This window comes from Meleagris gallopavo, chromosome 5 (genome assembly GCF_905368555.1).
Source record: "Meleagris gallopavo chromosome 5, MGAL_WU_HG_1.1, whole genome shotgun sequence".
NCBI lineage: Eukaryota > Metazoa > Chordata > Aves > Galliformes > Phasianidae > Meleagris > Meleagris gallopavo.
In genome coordinates, this window is record NC_139408.1 from 45,868,422 (window position 1) to 45,886,706 (window position 18,285).

Genomic DNA, 18,285 nt, shown 5'->3' on the forward strand with positions numbered 1-18,285 from the left:
CTTCCATGATGTTTGCTTGAAAACCTTCCACTGCCTTGGGCTTCATAGATTAAATATAAGCACCATTTGCAACTGCTTAAATCTGAACTGAACTTGAAATTTATGTTCAGTCCAGTAATGACTGTAGCTGCTGTTAAATTGCTCCATTAACTATAAAGCAAAGTTTAAACTACTGTGTTTCACTTTCATGAAGTGCTTCTAAGCACTAGTAATATTCCCTTCATCGAGTTCCTACAAGTTTACAGGAAGCTAAAAGCTTTATCCTGAAATGAAGGAAAGATCTTAAAATTAAAGCCCCTGTGAAGGCAATGAAAAGATGAGGTGGAGAGAGAGAGAGAAGAAAGGATTAATAGTATCAGGAAGAATAAGGAGGAAATGGAGCATCTTGCTACTTTGCCTTTTCCAAGTACCCGGTGTGGTCAAAGAGTTCTACTAAGCTGATTGCCTCAAGCACTCATGGAAAAGAGAACAAGTGCAATTCCAAAAGACAATTGCTTCTTTGTTCTGATAAAACTTTTCAGTTTATAACGTGGAGTTAGTTACCTATTTTTTCCTCCCTTTCTTCTTGTAATATTCCTTCAGATGGGTTTGTTATCTTTCAGGGCAGTTGCTCCATCCATACAGAAATTGCCAGATGATTACCTCTTTAATGCTTTCACCGAGTACTTTGCTGGTTAACCTCCTTAACTGGAGAGCTGCTTATTGATATTTATGTCTTGTCAGCACAGAGGTTCATTAAGCATTAGTAAATGACATGTTTTCATATCTGCTGACACTAGAAATGCAATATGATCAATTGCAAATTGGCTTTAGTGCAGTAATAGAGTGCATTTTACACACTTCAGTGGATCATTCATACAAGCAGAGCTAGAATTGTTATGGCTGTTTATGTCTGCCTAATATCCCAGTATAAATTCTTCCAAGTCAAGGAATTCTCAGTGCAAGCAAGGCACATAACCCAGGTCAGCTCCTGACTAGCAGTTCTTAAATGGTAGGAGGGGGGAAGGTGGCAAAAAGGCCCCGGTTGCCAGACTTCTACCAGGAGTCTTTTGCGGGTGGCTGCTTGGCTGCTCTCCCTGACGTGACATTTCTCTGGGTCTCTCTTCACCTTCCTTTTTCTGCCTGGCCTTTCTCCTTCAGGAGGGCAATACAATCATGCCTACAACTCAGACCAGGAGTAGTGAGCTCCAAGCCCTATACCAAAGACTAACAAAACAGTGACTGTGTCCCCGAAGGGTGCCTTGTGGTTGTGGGTAAGAGTTTTGTTGAATATCCTGACTTTGAGTAAAAGCCCTCATCAAAAAACACCACTGGGTTCCAGATTAACAGAACACTATAGAAAGAAAGGTGTGAATGCAGAAAGTAGCCTGGGAACATCCAGTTTTGGTTTCCTGTGAGGATGCGTCTTCCACTAGAGGTAGATCTATTAATTTTTTAATTTTGTGCTACAAATCATGGCATGTCTGAGATTTCTCACCAGGAACTGTCTAAAAGCAGAGAGGATTGACATGCATAGAGTTCATTTTCTAGTGTACTGGGGGAGAAAGTTAATGGCTGGTGTTACTCTTTTTTTCAAAAGAAAGAGCTTTCCATTGTTTTAACAGAGAAGATTCAGTTATCAAAAGAGCATACAAAACTCAAAACTTCTTAATATTCATCTAAAGCAACCTGGCTCTTAACTTCAGCTTTGCTTCTGCTGGAATACTTGGAATTTGCTCTGTGCTTTATGCTGCATGTAACTTTTTTTTTTTTATGAAAATGAACATGTTGCCTCTTCTGTACAGAGAAGTGTGAGCTGCTGATCTAACCTGTTTTGTTGGTGACCTTCTGAAGATATCTGAGAACTGTAGTCTTTCTGGCTATAATCACTTACTGAATGTACAGAATGTTCTCTTATTTGCAGTTTATCTGCTGTATGTGCCTGCCTGCTCTCTGCAGGTCAAACCCTGTAAAATAGCATTGTTTCAGCACTGTGAAGAACAGAATGGTAAATTAATGTTATAACTCCATAATGAAATAGCTCTCACATAAGATTCCAATATCAGTATTTTATAATGATAGAATAGTACTGATTTATCATTGATATCCATAATGCTGAACCAATAGTGATAGAGTGGAGTGATGGGGTTCATGCTGAAGCACAGAGTCAGACAGCTGAAGGCAAATACCATCTCAAGTTTAAGATTATTAGGTTTAGCAGGTGGCAGAGACAGTGATTTCAGTGTGAGTCATAAACACACTGAATATTCCTGCACCTTGCTTGCCTCTCCATCATTTTTTTTAGCGCAGTGGAAGGCTAAATCCTGCCCTACAGCAAGCTAAAGTGCTCTGACAGCGTGGTTTGGTCTGTTCATCAGCTTGGCACGGAAGATGGCACAGGAAGATCTGCAGCTAGGGCTTGCTGAACTGAGGTCTTTGCTTTGGAGCACCTCTTAACTCAGTGTCTCCCAACTTATTTATTTAACCTAGGATGCTGTAATTAATCAGGATTGTGACTCTTTCCAGTTAGCATTTACATAAATGGGAGCAAGTTCAAACCAGGTGTATGGTCAGCATTGTCACCAGCAGTCCTGTTCTCCAGCATTGCAGCACTGGCAGCATCACCAACTTCATTGAGGTTTGCTGTATGCAGCCCTTATTTTTTTGAGGCTTTATAGCGTTGTTATAAAACAGCACAGTACAATGCAATTGATCATGTGAAAAACCTCAAAGAGGTTTTTTTACTTGAAAGTGAGTTTAAGTTAGACTCTGCCAATAGGAAACCTCCTGAATAAAAGACAGAAGGAGGGAGGGGTGAGCAGCTTTTCTAGTTGGAGCTGGTGGGATGGCTCCAAGCACACAGAAGTTTTACTTTCAAGAAAAAGAATTTAATTCAGAAAATCAATTAGGGCCAGCTGATGCATCAGCTTTCAGCCATGTTTCTATAATTGTCATTTGCTGGGTATCTTTACACCTGTGTTTGTCTGCAAATAGTGTGTCTAAAGAAGATATATTTTTAAAGAAGGAGGAAAAGTACTTATCAGACTGTAAATTGGAATTTTCCTTTGAAGACAACAATAAGAGTTATGGCATAGTTTAGTAAGGTGAAGAACAAAGGAGCTGTCTAAGATGGCTTAGCAAAAGATATTTTGGTTCTGCTAAATCCCTGACAATTTAACCAAGTTCAGCTTGTGCACAGAAGTGTGAGCAACATATGAAAGGAGGGATGAAAAGCTGGTGTTTGTGTTTTCAGTACATGTATTTATTTTATTATCCACTAGAAAGGGTGGTATGTAAAACACAAGATACACTGAGAAAGTAGTAACCAAACTGAGATTATGGGGAGTTCTTAATGTATGTTTTTTATTTTTTAAAAGTAGTTAAAAATGCAGTTTTGAAGCTATCTGGAAAATGTCTGATAGTTAATTTATAGGTATCACTAATATTGAATGATGATGTCCACTGTCAATGAATTGCAAGAAAACAAGATTCCGAAGATTTTTAAACCGATTTCTAAAAATCCGTCAGATCTGCCAAGGCCAGATGCTCTCAGAGATACCAATTCAATATCTGCTGTCTCTGGCCATCTGAACAGCAGGGCCCCTGCCAGGCTGTAACATAAGGATGTCCCTTTCCTGCCTCTGAGCAACCACCCATGTGATGCAGTGCAGAAACAACCGTGGCCCAGCTAAGAATGGGGGCCAAAGATGTGTCATGTGAGCTCCATTCCTGGCTTGGTGTGCATGTTGATGGGATGCTGCCAGTTTCCAGACAGAGCCTGGGTGGGGCAAGACTGCTGTTCCAGACATGTGCAGAATGGCTCTGGGCAAGAGGCTGCAGTTCTGTTCATTACAGCTCCTCTGCCTTTATGGACTGGAATTTGAATTTCAAATCTACATATAGCTACCACAATGGGGGGAGGGAGAGGAAATGACCAGAAATACCAAAATGGCTGTTTTTTCATTAAGTATGGAGCTATTGCCTGTCTAGACTGAAGAAAGATTTGTATTCACACTTTAAGAGTTTTAATTAAGTTAAAGGTTTGCACTCGTGCTGTCTAGCCATTCCCTGGTTAGTTCTATGAAAACATTCACCTTGACATTTTGACAACTTTTTTTTTCCTTTCATTTAATCATTTAAATAAAATTGTTTTCACTGTCTGTGGTTTAGCAACTCCCTTGGTCTCTTTACACAGGCGAGGCCCTTTGAAGAGCAGCAGCTCAGTGTGCCCCACGGCAGCTCCCGGCACCACCTTGAACTCTCAGTCCGAGCTGAGCTCCTGCCTCAGATACTGGGCCAACCTGCCACCAGGTTTTGCAGGCAGCAATGCAAAACTTGCCTTCAGACTTCCACAGCATGCTCGTGGGCACATGCTGATGCCTTCCCAGCTTGCAGCGTGAGGCAGCTGGTAGAGGATGTGGAATCCTTACTCACTGTGGTGCCCAGAGCAAGCTGCTCTTGTCCCTACTGCTACATACACACATGAGCACTTTGCCTCTCCAAAAGCTGCTCACAGCTCCAACACTGGGAGCCCTAGGCAGTTTCCTGTGCTGGGACAAAACTGTAGAGCATGAGGATGCTCTAGTCCTTCCATGCGTTGGCTTGCAGTCTGAATTTGGTGTCACAGTAGAAGCGAAATGCCCCAAATCATCAAGTAACTTAATACAAGACTTAACCTCTCTCCTTCAGCTTTCTGAAGGTATTTATGCAGAAACATGTGCAAGTGATTTAGGTTATAAGGATGCAGTCAGCACTGCAAAAGTTGTGCTGGTACCTTTCCACAGCTCAGAACTCAAATAATTCTTGAAAATCTGAGCCTTTGTGTCTTACCTATCTATTTCTGCTCAAGTGGTTTTCTCTGCAGAGTAGCTCTGGTTATTGATTCATTGGAATGCACAAGGTACTGAGGCTGGGCATTAGGGTAGCAATGGCAGCACTATGATAGACAAGCAGAGAGAGAAACTGTAAATATGTTTCCAGGGAGATGGTAGAACTCATGACTCTGCTGCTGTCTGGAGAAAGAAAAAGCCCTCACTTCTTTATCCTTCTACAACCTGCCTTAGGACTGCGTTATGTCAAAGAATTACTGTTCCAGTCCTACAGATTGCATGAAACTGATCTTAGAATTTTTTTCTGGAAAGAGGGAAAGTGAAGGATCTGTGTTTTGTGGGAATGCAGAGAAAAAGCTGTAATGCTCCTACAGATCAGACCCCATGGGCAGCTGCAAGTCCTGTCACTTCTTCCAAGCACTGTCCAGCACATGAAGGGTTGGGTGATGAGAGTGAACCACTTGGTTTCAGTTTTGGGAGGTCAGAACAGGGGTGAAGGCTCACTCCCTCTGGCCGAATATGTTTTTCTATCTCAGCTTGAACCAGGAACTAAGAACAGTGATGAAATTTTACAAGTTAAGGCTGTCCAAAAATATAAAAGGTTCTGCCTCATTTAAGACTGAGGGAAAAAGAAGGTTGGGACTGAATTTTTAATATTGTTTGGGAATCCAGGTCCCTCAGACAGGCAGTGTGCATCCTTGTGAGCATGAGGGAGCACTGGGGACAGTGCGTGACCTGGTGTCACTGGCTCCCTTCTCTCACTGGTGACAATGTGTTTATAGCTGGAACACAGCCCTTGTCCCGGGGTGGGGAGAGGCAGCTGGGGACCTGAGGACCAAACAGACATCAGTTCTGAATATCTTTTCTCTGAATAGCAAATGTCTCTCTCTTTTTATTTTCTGTTTGTATAAGGTGAGCTGCTGAGGATTAAGCAAACAATAGCAAATATGAGGATCTGGTATTGGAATTAGGACTTAAAGAAATCTGATGAAGCAAGTAGCATATAAGGCTTGCTTGAGATGAGCATGACAAAGAAATTGGAGATTAGGGAGATACCCTTGGGAATCCTCCAACAGAAGTTCTGCCATTGATTTCTTCTCACACTGAGAAAGAAAAAGCTAGGTCAAGAGACTGACAAGCAGTGTGTGCAGGGAAAAATAAGTTGCAGTCAGGCAATAATCCCAAATCAAAAGGAGTTCAGAAGAAACAGAAGTACCTAGGCTTGTTTATTTGTAACTGAATTCCATAAGTATGGATGTTAGTCTCTGAGGACACAACTATATTGATATTTCCAACAGTAAAAGCAAGAAGGGAAACAAGAGAAGAACAGGTTACACTAAGGTATCAATAAATTATTTGCTTTGCCATGCAAAAGAAGCAAAAAACTGTCTTCTTGATAAATTCTGCAGCATTTTGAAGCGCAGCTCTTTTATTTATTTATTTATTTTAATTTCTCTGAATATTGGTGATAGGGATTTACTGCTACCAGTAGCAGTTTATTAATATTATAGAAATTGAATATTTTCTTGTATTAGCGTCTTTTTCTCACATTGCCTATATTAAACTGCAAAATTTAGCCAGCAAACTTTCTTTTTCAACATATTCATTTTCCATTGATAAGAACATTGTCCTTATTTTAAAGGACCTAGATTGGCATTTAAGTTTCTGGTATCCAATTCCTGTTCCTGCCACAAAAATCATATTTGATCTATTTGAATAGACGACTTAATTTGTTGTGCGTTGCTTGTCTCTTTGTGAAAGATGACTTTTGGGAACATTGTTTCCCCAAATTTCATTGTCCTAATAATTAAAATCCATTTTCTAGTTTCCAGAATGGATGTGTTTGCAGCAGAAGCTGCTGTATAATTCTGTTTTAATAAGAAGCACCCTTGTTATGCAGAAAAATGCTTAACCCACTGCTGGGTGTGGTGCACCCTGACTGTGTTACTCCACCTCAGATCCCCAGTCCCTCTGCTTCTTGCAGCTGCAAGAATAACATAGAAGAATAATGTAGAAATGCCCGAGTTGGATGGAGCATTTAAGATCATATAGTTGCAACTGCCCTGCTATAGGCAGGGGTACCTCCCACTACACCAGGCTGCTCAAAGCCCCATCTAGCCTGGACTTGAGTGCTTCCAGGGAGGGGGCACCCACAGCCTCTCTGGGCAACCTGTTGCAGTGTCTCACATCCTTCATAGTAAGGATTTAACTGATTAACTGTCTTTTAATTGCAAGAGATAATGGCAATAAGCATGTGCAGCCTTCCTTTGTGCAAAATTGTTTCTGTAGAAGGTGTTCTGTTGTGATTGCTGCTTATATTAATGCTATGTGTTATTCCCTGAAGGTATTATAAGGACTGGACTTTCATGTAAGCTATTCCCTTCTTGCTGTGCATGGATTTTACTTAACTATTACATATAAAATATATTTACACTTATTGTTCTTGAACAGATGTGCTTCAGAGTTTGTTTTTAAGTTGTATCCCTCCACTCTGAAGTATTGCATTTCTTTCTAGTGCCAAGGTCACAGCCAAAAAGGTGTCTCCGATGAAGATTTGACTGTGCAACTGAGCAAGCTGCTCATGAAGAGAGGTCTAAATGAAACAGGTCAGTAATATTTACATAATTCTGTTCTTCTGACTTAGGGTACCTTTTTTTTGTGTGTGTGTGTGTGTGTGTGAGATAGTACAGAGTTCAGTTTCTTAAGAGTTATTTACAGAAAATCTTTTCTAAAGTTTTCCTGAAGTTGGCAAGAGCAAAGCTGGATCCAAGAGTTCTTTAAGCTTGAACAAAATGTTACGTGGAATATCTTGTCTAGTTTTCTGATAATGTTAGAGGTACCTAAGGCTTTGTTTTTATTTTGAAATATTTAAAGCCCACTTGCAAACTGGTTGCTGAATGTTTTCTCTAGGTTTTAACATATCTCTGTGCATCTCACCTCTCTTAGAGCAATTAGATCTGATCTGATCTGCATGTGCAGATTAACAGGATGTCTTGAGGATGTTGCAATGCTAATAGATTGCAAATACCTGTGAATATCTGTGTTTTAAGGAAGCTTTCTGGGTTGGCATTTTGCTGCCAGGAGAGGCAGACTCAAGCGTAGTTGAAAAGATGCGTGGTTTCTACTTCGGATTCATAAGTGCCTTTTTTAATCTATGTAGCCATGCAACAAAAGTGGCATGGTAGAATGATGTGAATTCCATATTACATTCCTGTTGTTTTTATCTTATTTGTTTTCAAAAGTAGGAAAAAAAAAAATTTGCATGTGCTTCATGTCCCATATTAGAACTAGGTCTGAAGGATTCCCATGGGTGTTAGGATCAGATCTAGATGTGTGTGAAGACAAACCATGTTTCAGGCCCATCAGAGTTAGTGGAATTGAGATAAGATATATGTGCGTGCACACACACACATATATATATATATATATTTTAACGTTGCTTTTAAGTCTCTGGCATAAAAAATGTTAGTTTCAAGAAAATGTGAATTTAATCAGCTTATTGATTAATGCCTTGCAAGTGAAATTTCTTTCTCTTGGTGTCCTTTTTCAGGAGTACATTATTACTGTTACTCTCATTCATAACCAGATTAATTTTAAGTGCTTAGAGAAAGGTGCATGTTTATACTTAAGAACAATAAACAACAAACAAATCCAAAACATGAGATAGGACTCTGCCTTCTGGAGTCTATTGGGTGCCCAGGTGTCTGTACTCCCAGCTGTCTAATGCCAGTATGTATAACTGCAGGATCCTATTCTCTCATCAAAGCATAAAACAGAACTTTGCCCTCAAATAAGAGTGCTATTCCCCTATAGCAGTTCCTTATAGGAATTAATCTGCTGGGTCTCTTCTCCCCCCAACAGCTCTTTCTTCTTCCTCTAACAGATGAAGTTCAGAAGAGCTGATTCTAAATAGCAGTTGCAAATACAAATGGTTAGGCTTTTTTGTGAGTATGTGTGTGTGTGTCTTCCTCTTTTCCAGAAACTTCTCCTCACAAAGTCAAAATTGAGGCCAAATTCTCTATGTAAAAAGCAGCTATCCAAAGTCTTGGGCCACTGCTTATCTTGCTTCCAGGCCAAGCCATTTTTTGCTATTGAATTATTTACTTAAGATGAGAGTCATCTATAATTATCATAGAAGCATTAGAATCCAACAGGACTTTGAATACATATTTAAAATGTTTACTAGTGTGTGAGCATATTCATTTAATGCCTTGAGAGACTTAGCTTTTCATTACAACTTCACATGAGGTTTACCCTCACTGGTTTTAACTTTCCAGACTGTAAGATGCTTGTCTTGGCTTTTTGTTCTGTCTGTTCTTTTGTTTTGTGCTTCAGGACTTGGCAATGAGATGTACAATTCCCTTATGTGCACATACTGTGTGTAGTGTTTCAGGTTCTAATTTACACAAGAGACCATGGGCTTTCCACGAAAGACTATGATTTGACGTATGCAGTGGCACTGTGTGATGTTTGTTGTTAGCTTTTTCCCTGTTTCTTTTCTCATTTGTTTGGATTATACCTTACTATGCATGAAAAGCGTTTAATAGCACTATGCTGGATGTCTTGCTCATTAAATCGCTTTCGTAATTGTCCCACCTCTGTTGCAGTCAAAGCTAAACTGCACTAACATTTCCTAGTAGCTGTTAGATTTTGAAAAGCTTACTTTATTTTTTTTCAGGATTTTGAATCCTTTTTGTGTGTGTGTGTCTGGATTACTTCTCAGAATGAAAGACAATGAAATATTTATTAAGCTTGCTGGAAAAACTCTGGAGGCAGGATTTATTAATAGTGAAAATTCATTATTGATGCTTCTCAACTGACAGGCAGTTTTATTCCTGCTTATTTTTATTTTTTTATTTTGAAGATGGCTTAGCTGATGGCTACTCACTGTGAAAAACCCTTCTCAGTCTCCAGAGCCGACAGGTGACTTCATCCTTTGTGTTTAAAAGCTGAACCTCATGACTTGTGCCTATCAACTCAGTCCCCCTTACATCAGCTAAGGCAAACAGTTTTGTGTTCCTGTTGTCTGCTTTACACTTTTCTCCCAAGGCTACTTCAGATTGTTCAAAACTGACTTATCTTTTGATGGCTGCTCTCTCTGTACCAAAGCTTCACAGATGTATTTCCATCACTTCTGTCTTGACATTAACTTCTATCCCTCCCAATACAGTGGTCTATGGTCGAGCACTTCCATGACTCCATGATAAGGCTGCAGCTGGGGATTCTGGGGTGGAAGTAGATGTTTTCTTTTATTTCTCTAGTGATGGTTAGAGTTCCATGTACATTGGAACATCTAGTTGCTTGGATTTCTAGGTGTTTCTGCATTATGCCAACAATCACAGGAAAACTTCTGAATCATTTCCAAGGGTTTTCTAAGCTATTAATCTTAACTTCACATTCTTAACACACACCTAAAGCATATGTGGCTGAAGTGATCTTTTTACTGATGAAGTGACGCAAACCCAGTACTTTGTGATGGTTAGGAGCACAAAGTGCTGCGTTTAAATTCTATTTCTCTGGCTTATGTAGCTCAGGGCATCATACCACGATGTCACAGGGATTAAGATATTCATGTGGAACATTCTAGTTTTTGATAGATAAAAGTCCTTAGACATATTGGTGTTCTATTCTTTGCCACCTCTGACTATCCTATGCGTTTGATCTTATGTTATTTATAAATACTGTAAGTAAATTTCATATGAAGAAACTCAATACTCTGAATTTAATTTTTAAATTGGTGTTCCCAAAATGCCTCCCTCCCAGCGCACCTTCCAGAATATAGTCTGAGCAGTCTACTTCTTTATACTCTGCAGAAGGGTAGGGGAGTGAGCGCAGACTTGAAATCTACCTATATCTTCTGGAAAATTGAAACAGCACAGCATATATACTATTACAGTGTCCCAGCTCTCTTTTTTTGCTTCTTCCTGTCCCTCCCTTTAATACTCAATGCTTCTTCATCCCAGCAGGAGGCACAGGACCCCTTTAGAAAACTAGAAATCATATCCTTTTGGGCTCTGAGGTGTACTGTAATGAAATTTCCTCCTTAGCCCAGACTTTTCCATCCTGGGTGAGCTGGTATTATGTAGCTGACAACTACAGATATTAAGACACAACCCACTGAGCAGAGATTGGAGTTCTGGTGCAGACAGTCATTGTGCCTCACTATCCAGCTTGTTGTGGGAAATTACTTGTTAAAGCAAGTTGTTCTCATATGCGCCTAAATGGATAATGGATTGTAAGCAAAACTACAGTTAACCTGTTTGAGAAAGCTCTTGTTGTATTAGTGGAACTTGTATTCTAGATCCTTAATTTGTACTAATGGTTGCTACCTGGCTGACTTTAAATCACTGCACCTCTGAAAACCTTATGGCTGATTCAACTCTCCTCCTATGCTTTGGGCAGGGAATGAGCCATCCCTTAGTAATTTCTTCTGAAATTGCAAAAGACCAAAATCTTTTATTTCTCATTAATTTCTAGATCTGCTCTGACCTGCTTTCTCATTTTATATTTAATAAGGAGTTTATAGAAAATAGACCTTTTCAGCTATAGTAAACATCCTGGTATAATTTTTTAGCCTTCCCATGAAATGCTGCTGCTCCTCATTTGGTAGTGGCTCTTTCTGCAGCAAGTCTCTCATTCCTTGTGCAAACAAATAGCTCTGAAGATATTTTCATACCAAATGTGCACAAAATTATAAAGAGTTTAGTTAAATTCGCAATAAGACATTCCTGCAGCATTTCTGGACATAGCTCGTTGGCAAGCCCAGAGAGTTCCTTCCACCCACGTCTGTGCTTCAGCTGGAGCATTCGAGGAGCCGGCACCGTGTAGCGGCTATCTCTGCTTGTTGAGTTGACATGAGGCAAGCTATTATCATATAAATGAGATAAGGTTCTCTGATAACTTGGTTGAAAGTAAAACTGAACCAGATTGCTCGTGGCTGGAAATTTTAAGTGTACCTTTTTGTCTTCAATTTTTTTCTTTAAAGTCTGTATACTTTTTCATTCTATGCATTAGCCTACTCTATAAATGATATAAAGAGCCCTTATGCTTTCCATTAGGCTACCATTTGTGAATCCATTTTTAGAGCTAGGACTTTCCTGGTGCCTTTTGTTTCCCCGCTGTTGGCTATTATGAAATCTGGATGCAAAAGTAAAAAAACTGAGAAGTAATAAATTTGCTTTGAAGAAAACATGGATGTCAATGATACAATGCAGCACAATTTCTTCATTCAGTTTTTAGAGAGTTTAGGAGGAGGCTCTTCTGGGGCTGAAGTCCTCCTTTGGGGATTAAGAGCTAACCTGTGTTCTTCTGGTGAATAATCATGTACTTATCTGGTCATCTTTGTGGCCTTGTGGGTCATGTAGATTCAGTTTACATACATGGTTGGCTGATCTGTTTTTCCGTAGCCCAGCATTTCCCATAGAATTAGACAATTAAGTAGTTGGGAGAATGTCTTGGGCTTCCAGATTTTGCAGCAGAGGGAGTGAGAAGGAAGTGGTGGTGTTAGGTATTGCCTTACATATCTCACCTTGGTTCAACTGTGTATGTTTAGTTTCAAGTGATGGCTGCAGCTATTGTTAATATAAGTTGCATGTTTAAGGGAAAAAAAATTTCTGATAGTAATTACTAAGTTATGAAATATTATTCTGAATAGAATAATATATAGAAGAATATCCTAGAAACTCCTGTTCCTGCCTCACTCAAATCTGTAATAAATACATGGAATAATACATATGTGATGTATCAAAGGGCCATGGTGTGTTGCATCTATTGGCTCTGCAGTACTAAGTATAATTATGCTAAATGTAGGAACATGTCAACAAGGGGCAGGAGAGCTCTTCTCTCTAGTCTGAAGGTTCTTCTGGAGGCTGTTTTATCAGACAAGTGTCTTGGTCTTTAACTTAGCTACTGAAAGTTTTTCCTCTCATTACTTCAAGTGTGATTTTTTTCTACATAGTGTCTCCTTGGATGGTTTGAAGACCTCTGCCTATCAATATATTAAATCTAGAAATGAGTTTATAACTCTGATTAAACCAAATGGATAATATAAAACCACAGTGAGAAGAGTTTTTATGCTACATACATAACAATTCCATGCACAGAGTTGCCTTTAATATATAAATAACTAAATTAAAGCTCAACTTGAATGCCACTAAATTCTTGGAATATAATAAAAAGCTCTTACAAAATATTGCCTCCTTTAAGCAGTATCTTTCTTCATTTACAGCGCTACAGTCCAGTATTTCTGCTTATTCTTGCTACCATTTCACAGTGTCCTTCACTTCAATTTGATGCCCTCAGCAAGGGAGTTGCTGAAGGGCTGATTTTCCTCTTTTCTTTTTTTCTTCTTCTATTTTTTTTTTTTTTGGTGACTTGGCAGAATGACTAGAGAAATATCAAGCCCAAAGAGAAATGAAAAAGCTACACTTTGATCATCTACATTCCCTACAGTATTATGAACTTTAATATAAATCTTTAAACTTGAAAAAGAAATTTTTGGAAGGTGGGCCAGATACTTCAAAGAAAACTGGCTCCATCTAAAGAATAAGGAATCTGTTCATCTGGAACACAGTGTATCCTCCTGGATACACAGATATCCAGGCATGTGAGTCATCCTATAGATGTGTTGCTGTCCAGAGGATATTGAAGCACAGAGAGAGAGAACATCTGATGGCCTAAGGAGAAACATCAAACAATAAAGGCAGAGTGAGTGAATAACGAATGCTAAGATTATTTCAGCAACTTATTTAAAGCTATCTAGTTGCAGTGCTTGAGGCATTAAATTTACTTGGGTGACCAGTGTGGGAAATCAGTTCATTTAAAACATTTTGCAATCTTGGAGAACTCAAAGTTTTTGGCCAACCTAATTCATTATTGCATATATTTGAATTGGACAGAAAAAGTGTAAATCGTATACATAACAAAAATTGATGGAGAAGTAAGAAATCTTGGACCTGAAAAATGTGAAGAGCATTCAAGGAGATGGAATCTGTACTTTCTGTTGTCTTTACTGTTCTTTCTTTGCAAATAGGAACACATGGGAAATTTCATCATAAGATTTCTGAAGGTCATTGAGACCGTATTTTTTGCACTGGCTAAGGTTAATGTGCCAGGCAAAAGTTAAACCATCAACCCGCAGGAAGACAAAAGTAGTGAAAGTCAATGGCTCAGTGATTCCAGTCTGTTATTGATAAATGTCAAAGTGTACATCACGACTTCTGAAATGGAGAAAGGGTGCTAATGCCCTCTGCATGGAGTAGCCTGCTGTGGGTTCTCAGCTGGAAGAGAATAGGTCTGTGAAGGCATACTCATATAAGCCTTTAGGTTGGACAAGATGAACTATCAAGTCCAGCCATAAACTAGTTTGCCCCAGGACCGGTACAAATGGCTCTCCCATCTCCCTTGTTCCCATTGTGAGAAGAGATGGAAGGGGCAGTCATTGAAATGCAGCCTGATCTGACTTCTTTAAAGGGATTATTTATGTTTCAGAGAGGGCTGGAGCATAGAACTGATATATTTGTTAAACACGGGAAACAACTTCTCGATATTGCTACAAACTGGTTCTTGATGATGAACCTAAAGGAATTAGTCTCCATCTTAATAGTTATCATGGAATGGTAAGCTTTTACATTTCCAGCCTCCAGGCTGTTTTGTGTATGCATAGAGCACTATGGTTTTTGTAATGTTGCAATAGAAGACCTTGGGTTTTAATGATTCCCTCGCCTTTTCTCTCCTACCCCTCTAGATGATAGAATAAAGCTTTTCTGATTGCAACTAAATAAAACAGCATCCCCAAAGGCAGGCTAACAGATAGCTAAAGCCGAAGTATATAACTTATGCAGGGTTTTATATGCTCTGGAAGAAACTTTTGCCCTGCAAAAGTTTAACATTAAGCTATTTGCAGTGTGTACACTAAAGGCTTAAGTTTGATTGCTAGACATCAGAACTGGAGGAATAGAGGAAAAAATCCATATTGTATTATTGAAGACCGTGAATGTATCTGATGTTAAGGAATCTTCATGTAGTAGAGGATGTGTGCTGTAAGCCTTTAGATAACTCTATTTTAATTCCTTCCCAGTGTAAACAATACAGTGAATTCTGTCAGAGACGTGGCTTTGAGCTCACTTGAATGTTTTCCTTCTACCTTCCTTGTTGACATCTCTGTATCATGAAAGGGATGTGGAAAGGAAAGAATAAAAATGTTTGCTGTGAATGGAAGCATTGGTAACTCTCTATAAGCGCTGAGTTCAGCAAGGAGAGATTAAGAAACCTCTGCCTGTACAAATACTTCTGCAGGAGGCAGCAGATGCTTTTCTAGTGTTGCTGAGTTAGTGCCTGGAAGCCCACTTCAGCTCCAAGCTGCATGGGAGGACCCTGGTGGCAGCAGGCAGAGCCTTGATGCATTCCCCCATGACAGCTGCCTCCTTCATGTTGCAAGATCTTACCCTGCTGGGAAATGGTGCAGGCAGCCGAAAACAAAACCTTCACAGATTGGCATCAAGTAAGAGTATTTGTCAGTCAGGCTCTGTATTTGTGGCAAGTTTGCTTGAGGAAAGCTCGAAATATTCATTGTCTTAGTCATGATGTGCCATAATGAGGTGTTTTCAGGCTTTCCAATCAGCTCACATGTTGCTCTGTTGGCCAGATGTCCCTCTGAAACCATCTCATCTGAGTTATACCTCCTTACTGTCAGCGCTCACTTTTTCTGAACATCTTAAATACAGCCCTAGAGTCATATTCAACCTTTAATTCCTGAACAGAGTGTTGTTATTATTCACCTTACAGTTAATTCTCTGACAGAATTTCCGCAGGGTATGAATTTTTTTGAGTCTTCCTTATGGAGTTCTTCAAAGCTTACGAATAATCTTTATTTCTTTCTGCACTGGGGAACTTTGTTTCACAAACTTGTTAAGGTCTGATTGTGGAACAAATCATTAGTAGCATAGATACTGAGCTACTGAGTCTTTGTAGCCTAATTAAAAGCAAGCTCCAACTGGAGCCTGTTTGGGTCGAACACCCTGTGTGATCTCACAGCAAAAACAACTGCTTCATTAGCAAATGACTGGAGGGTCACGCTAAGCAGGACTTGTTTCAATGCCACAGTAGGTGAGATTGTCCCATGTTTGATCAGCCGACATAAAGTCAGCATGGGGAATTGCTGTTGGGTTGAGTTGGTATGTGGGTGATTTTTCCATCTCTCGTCCAAATTAATGTGCTGAATATTGAAAGTGCATGCATCTGGGGGATCAGATCAGCAAATAAGCCTGTCTCACACTGAAGCTATCTTATCGTTTCTTTTCACCATGTACTTAATGCCTTTTGTTAGAATAAAACATGTAACTTCATTAGTATTTAGATTGTGCCAGTACCTAATTCTGAAGATTTGACACTTCAAAGGTATTTAAGAGTTCTGAAATATTCATAAAGCTTCCTTTCTCGCCTTTAGCCATCTTTTTACCTAATTTGTACTCCTTGGTGTATTGATGCAAAGACTTGAGACAGTGTATAAGTCCAGAATAGAGCAGCCTGTGGCTTTTTACTGTTCCTCTGATGTGTTGCCACTTGCAGAAACTGCATCCTCAATTAAAACAACAGAGAAATTGTTGAATGTGACAGGTCTGGTACAGTCTCGGCGTCTACAAAGAGTTGTATGTTGCCTCTTGAATTGAGCCAAGTATCCCCTTTGGTGACCCTTATGCAATCTCTGCTCTCAGTTGAAGACTCCAGGTTTAGAACACAAAACAAACAGACAAAAATAAATAAATAATCATAGCCAACAAAATAAAACCAAACTCACAACGCAAAGAGGTTGTGAGCGTTTCTGAAAATGCCTGAACATACCATCCTAAATGCTTGTTTCACACTTGTGCTAATTGAGATTTCTTCTCTGGTAGGTCATTGGTGTAAATGGGTTAAAGTTTACAGGGAAAAGTGATGGAAAAAAATAAAAGTAATGTTATCTATATGTACAGATATATGATTTCTAAGGTTTTGCATAACCAGTTCACCTCAAATTTTCTATAAGTATATTCCTTTCAAACATTTATATAGTACCTATGGCATTGGACTTTTGACCCTACTTTGTGTAGTTCATTATGTACTGCTGAACACTTTCTGTGGTATCTGCATTCATTTCAATGTTTCAGGAGGGTTAAAACCCAGGATAATGTTTTTTCTCTTGTCTATTAAACAATTTGTTTCAATAAAAGGAGGTTTAAGTGACAACTTTGATAAAATGACAAGAATTACGTAAGAGGTAGCAAGGCTAGGCTTTTACGAATCCTAAATAGAATCTATAGCAGGGTACAAGCACATCAAAATGCACTGGAATTAAATAACATAAAAGTAATGAAAAGATGTTCATTCCAAAAATTCTCCAAATATATTTGATGTTTATATTGTAATGCTGTATTTTGACAAATAAGAAAAAGCTTAGAGGATATCTAGATCATGAAAGACTATTTAAAAGAATACTAGGCAACTGTAACTTTATGTATCAATAAATACTTAGGCTTTTAAGAGACCTTAAAAGCTATTGTTGGCTATGAAATCATCAGTTGCTGTCTAGAAGAACAATATTTGAAGCACTTATTCAGTAAAATGTGTAGCATAAAACCCTCAGAGTAATAAACAACATAATAAAAACTGTCAGTGGCTTAATTGTTTAAAAGGTACCTTCGAGCCTGAAGCCAAGACCACATAGTTAGAATAATGACTTAAGGTCTTATAAATTTATGTTCAGTTATTTGCTTGGCTGTGGATATTTTCTTCATGACCCGTGGTCTGTCTCTGTGTTGCTCTGCGTGCTGGTGTGGATACGCAGCTGTATCTCTGCTCTGCAAGGCAGATCCTTGCTTACCAATTGCATGCATGCTTCTCACTTTACTCTTGTGGATAATTAGCCATATCAGCTCCAGCTAAAGCATTCATGATTTATCTATTTTATTTTACATGTGTGATGGGTGAAGTCAGTGCTTGCAGCTCTGCTGATAAATGGGACCTTGTTAAATAATGATATCTCAACTGGATCCCAAAACAGGGATGATGTTTCCTCTCCATTTCCCACTGCAAAATACTTGTAGTCTGGAATGAGTGCCATATTACACCAGGGGAAAATGTTTTTGGTGGTTCTGGATAAAGATTTGTTTTCCTATTGAAATAACACTTATTCATGTGAAATATCTTCTTACTCAGGTTCAGCTGGCTGTCGCCTTTCAATGTAGCTTTCTGCGTAAATATTTGTTTCACCAGAACAAAATAAATTAAAGCAAGTCTACATCCTACATTACAGGACCTTCTTCCAGAGGAAGAGCCTTTTCCCTGGTGCCATGCACAGATGAGCAACACTCAGGGCCCTTACTGTAATTGAGGACTGGTAGGTGCCAGTCCTGATTTGGTCTGGTGCAAGTTAAGGGGTTAATCCTTTCACATTTTTGTATATGTGTCTCATTGTCACTTGAAGTTGCCAAGCTGGTGC

General features: G+C 39.2%; 1 protein-coding gene across 2 annotated transcripts in view; it reads left to right on the forward strand.

Moving 5' to 3' along the window:
- Positions 1-18,285, forward strand: part of TUNAR (transmembrane neural differentiation associated intracellular calcium regulator) — a 144,899-nt gene that overhangs the window by 16,291 nt on the left and 110,323 nt on the right. For both annotated transcript variants that reach the window (XM_085225569.1, XM_085225568.1), the window contains exon 2: positions 7,324-7,414. The gene's annotated coding sequence lies outside the window, so the exon portion shown is untranslated. The remainder of the gene's footprint in view (positions 1-7,323; positions 7,415-18,285) is intronic.